Below are 5275 nucleotides of genomic sequence, written 5' to 3' on the forward strand. Positions count from 1 at the left end.
TAGCATGGTCTCAGAATGTTCACTGGATATCTGGCAACACGCTCCTTAGTTTATAAATATGTCAACTCCCAAACTGACCGTATAGCCAACTCTATTTTTTTCCATGAAATTTCCACATTCTTAAAAATCATTGGAGCAAGACAAAGACATACAGTACAGCTGATCACATCATCATCTCTTCACTGCCCTGTTTTTCTTTCTTTTTGTCAGTAAATTAAAAAATGTTGTAAGATATTAACAAATATAGCCATTTAACAGTGTCCAGGTTCTTTCAGTATTTAATATAAGGAGTCATTTTCACCTTATAACATTGAGAAGTTGGTGGTTTTTAAGTCCTAGGGGTGCACAACTCTTAAAAAGAACTGAGAATACAACACTGGCTCATTCTCTTCGTAATAAACAGTGTCCCGCTGGCAACCAAACAAACTAACAAGCACATTTTCCTGCACATTGCATGAATTTACGGCTAGAATGGCTAGCTGGGATGTCTGTAAACACTTCCTGCAGTGAGAAAGAGAGACAGAAACTCGGTTTGTAACTGGGGGGTGATCGGAGTGCGTGTTTCTCTCTTGTCTCTCCGTATGTAACAGACCTCCCATGTAGCCTTGAGTTTTTGGCTGCGCTTCAGCATTGTACTCCATGTAGTGATGCAGTTCAAAAAATAGATTTCTGCTGCTTGCTCAGTGTGCTTAGTTTAGATGAGCCAATGCATTTGTTTGTTTAATTTCGCATTGCAAAGTAGAAGTTTGCTTACTCTATTTGCATTTGCACTACATCAGTGGTCTTCAAACTGTGGTCCGCAGACCACCGGTGGTCCGTGAAGGATGCCAAGTGGTCAATTAAATGCAGATCACGCCTCTTCATGGGAGAGCAGTGCCTTGGATGCACACTGGGGCTGCGGCGAGTGAGGCAAGGCAGCCTGACCTCCTCATGTCCTGGAAGAGATATAGATGAGTTAGATGTGTAATTTTGTTGGATTTACTTCACTACACGCATTTGAGAATAATTTACAGTTTAGTTGAGAGAAAACCCATTTTGAATGTGTGTAACCACTTCCCACATTTGAATTAAGTTCGGCCAAATAATTGTTTTTTTTTTTGAGTGTAGGTTTCAGGCTGACATTACCTGAGAGGTGAAGATTATGAAGCTCACAGATCACTGCCTCAAGGGTTTGATTTCTGAAATTGCCTCAGGTTTCAGTCATGGTGTATGACTTGTAGGATTTCACAGTTTTTGTGAGCAAGTGAGAGCAATTGTGTACTTAAACCATGCATGTAATTTACCTTGTTTATTGTTACATTGAATAAAGCATGACAAACCAAATCTATATCAAAGAGTCCTGAAGGTGTGCTGTGGTATCTGACACAAAGATGTTAGCAGCCGATCCTTTAAGTGCTGTATAAAACTGCCTCCATGGATTGGACATGTTTGTTCAGCACATGCCACAGATGCTTGATTGGATTGAGATCTGGGACATTTGGAGGCCAAGTCAACACCTCAAACTCGTGGTTGCGCTCCTCAAACCATTCCTGAACCATTTTTGCTTTGTGGCAGGGCGCATTATCCTGCTGAAAGAGCCACTAGAGAATACCGTTTCCATCAAACACTCTCAGAAAAAAGTACAGTGCCGTCGCTGGGGCGGTACCCTGAGGTACAAAAGTGAAAAGGTACATCTTTGTACCTTACTCACCCCTAAATGGTACATATTAGTACCTTAAAAGGTACATATCAGTACTTTAAGAGTGCAATTTAGTACCTTAAAGGTACATAGTAGAACCTTAAAGGTACATATTACTACCTTTTCGGTTTTGTACCTTAGGGTACTGCCCCAGTGACAGAAATGTACCTTTTTTTCTGACAGTGAAGGGTGTACATGGTCTGCAACAATGATTAGGTAGGTGGTACGGCTCAAAGTAACATCCACATGGATGGCAGGACCCAAGGTTTCCCAGCAGAACATTGCTCAAATCATCACACTCAGCATGCGCAACCTGACTGGACTGCAAGCCCCATACGCAACAAACTGCGATGCACTGTGTATTCTGACACCTTTCTATCATTACCAGCATGAATGTGAGCAATTTGAGCTACAAATTGGACCACACAGGTCAGCCTTCGCTCCTCTCGTGCATCAATGAGCATTGGTCACTGTCGCCGGTTCACCACTGTTCCTTCCATGGACCACTTTTGATAGATACTGACCACTGCATAATACAGGTCTGTTCTCATGTGTCAAGCAGGTTCAGTTGAACTTCTGTTTATGCCTACTGATCAATGTTTATATGTGAATAAAAGCATAAATTCAACCGTTCATCATATAAAGCGATTGATTCTCTTTCGATTGAGACTAAACCGCTCGATTCACATGGATTCATCTCTTTATGAACTTTTTAAAGCAACAGAGTAGTAGTTGTGTAGCTGTCTGTGTATGCATCAAACTCTTTGCATTGGAGCTTCAACCTCATTTAGCTTAAAAGTGGTGATGAATTGAGAAATCAACTCTCCCTTGAGCTTTTAATATATATGGTGTAATGGTAATATAACCTTATATCCTGTAAGTTTCAGAGCTGAAAAGTTATTTGTTATTTAAAGAAAAGCTTTTATAGACACCAGGCCCAGCAAACGGTCCTGTGCTTCATACTTACGTCATTGCGCGACGAAACACACACCTATACAGCGCGTCTAATCCAGTAGCCCCGCCCACTGACTCATTGAGGGCTCGTGCTAGCTGGTCAACAACAATAAACATGCTGGAAAAGATACCAAGATATTGCGCTATTCCTGGTTGTGGAAGAACACAGTCGCTGCATAAGCTTCCGTCGAATCCTAATATTAGGAATGAGTGGTTGAACTTTATTTTTAATGAAGTTCCAGCTGACATGGGGAAGACTTAATTTCACTGCGGGATCGTTTTTAAACAAATCTCCGGTCGATGCTGGATTTGGATCCAACAGGAATGGTGCAACACACCGATGTGAGTAAAACGTGTTTTTATATGTGATAGTATTGCATTGTTATTGATCGTTTTGCTTATGTGTACGTGTCTAACAGAGCATACCTTTAGCATGCTGGACTCAGACACTTATGGGCCAGGGCTTGCATGAATCGATGAATCTCATTATATTCCGTTCTTGTTCTGCTATTCTCTCTCTCTCTCTCTCTCTCTCTCTCTCTATCTCTCTAACTCTCACTCTCTCAAGTTGACACCTGAAGGGTGGTGCGTGGGTCTATATGTGTGTGCACGGTTCACGCTTATATCGTCCAAACTTGCAGGCTATGTGTAAAATAAAAATAATAGTCCAATCAATCGCGGGTCGATGAGAAAATCATTCTGGTTATCGCTTTTTCCTCATTCTGTCCTCTCCCTGAACTGACAGCGGAGCTTAAGCTCATTAAATATGCTAATCTTAGCCAATCCTAGCCGTGGGCGTTTACTTCTAAGTCTCCAGTGTTGCACGCCCATCACAACCTAGCGTTCAGGAGAGAGCCTCAAAACCAGTGTAGAAAATATCTGATTACTTATAGTTATGATGTTTTTGAATGTAAAATACACACTAAATATATACGCCAGTTCATGACACCTTTAAATAACGTTCTACCACTTATCCTTCAGCTTTTTATCATGTTAATAGTATGTCACCAACCGTCTGTGATGTGGATCTATTCAGGCACCCCCCCCCCTTCTCTTTTTCTCTCTCTCTCTCTCTTTCTCTCATTTGTTCATGATCTTTTGTTCAAGACATCTGAGACCACTGGATAAGAGGTTTTGTTTTATCTGAATTATCTGATGTTTTTGGACGGTGCGCATGTTTGCCTGGCAGTGTGACAAATTGTGAGGACACAATTGTTGACAAGAAAGGATACAGCACACAGGTTTCCACTGTCTGTGTCGATGCCTCAGTCACTTATCTTTGTATTTCACAATGTACTGAATATCTGCCATCAACACTTCATTTGAGGGAGACCGATTGTTATGTATGTGTACTGCAAACACAATATTTCATACTGGTTGCATTGCATCTTGAATACTAATGTATCAATGTAAATATTTAACCTGCAAGGTGAACTAAAAAAAAAATGTTTACTGAATATCTTATACACTCTTAGAAAAAATGTGGAAATAGTTTGTTTAGCTTGTCTCTGGGGCGGTACTCTTAAAGATATACCTTTGCACTTTATCTAACCCAAAAGGGTGCATATTACAACTATAAAGTGCTGGGGTACTTATAAAATACAGAGGTGTAGCTTTAAAGTTGCGATATAACGGATGTAGCGACAGATCTTTTCTTCCATATTGCAACATTCAGATAGAGTGAAATCTATTTATCGGTCTGTTTTTCTATCCGTCCATCTGTCCGTCAACAGGGATGGGAAAGCGATTTAGGAAATACAGCAAAGCTATGACTTTAGAGTACTTGCGAGCTGAATATCAGCTGAAATGCATCATTTTGGAAGAGCTGCAAAAGTTTGATTGCGTATTCTAGGAGACCAGCCAGGAATTCGTTGCAGTACCAGAATCTGAGTAGCTTCCCTGGCAAGAAAAGGTCTGACTTGTTGTTTTACAGGAGGATTCGGCATGTTTAAACCCATGGTGTGCAAGTAATGACCAGGGTTTCTTGACTTCCAGTGATGGTTGAAATGTATTTTAAAACGACAAGTCCTGGTTGTGATAAGTTTAGCTTCAGGTCATGGTCATTCATCCAGGCCGGTGTTTTGGAGATATTTAAATCATTTCTATGATATAGTCTGTTCTTCAGATAAGATGCGATTGCATAAGCTGTAGTGTCATACCACTGAGATGATTTGCTAATGTTCAGTGTCGGGCTCTGATTAAAGATTTAACAAGATTTCTTATGACAGGAACAGATAGGAGATCTAACTTTTTTCTAAGCAATGTTCTGTCTCTGTGGGAGAGATTAAGAACAAGGGGAACATATTCCCACATCCTTTATAGGAAATTGTGTATCGCAATCGAAACCCTTTTGTGTGCCGCAATCGATAAACTGCATGTTGATGATTTGTACAGTTCAATAGGATAATCAATCAACAGTGTTGATGGGTAGTCCAGTATTTCATATTTAATTAAAGTGTTGATCCGTTTTGAAGATGATGTTATTCGCACAGAGCAGGAGGAGCATTTGATAAGACCAGGATTAAGCCAGGATTTCAACTCAAAGCATTCCTGGCAGTTAAACAAGTATCAAAAACAACAGGAAACACATTCAGCCTCAAGCTAGTCCCAATTTATTTTTATTTTAGTTGGTTTGCGCACAGT

This window comes from Pseudorasbora parva, chromosome 1, assembly GCF_024679245.1.
Source record: "Pseudorasbora parva isolate DD20220531a chromosome 1, ASM2467924v1, whole genome shotgun sequence".
Lineage (NCBI taxonomy): Eukaryota > Metazoa > Chordata > Actinopteri > Cypriniformes > Gobionidae > Pseudorasbora > Pseudorasbora parva.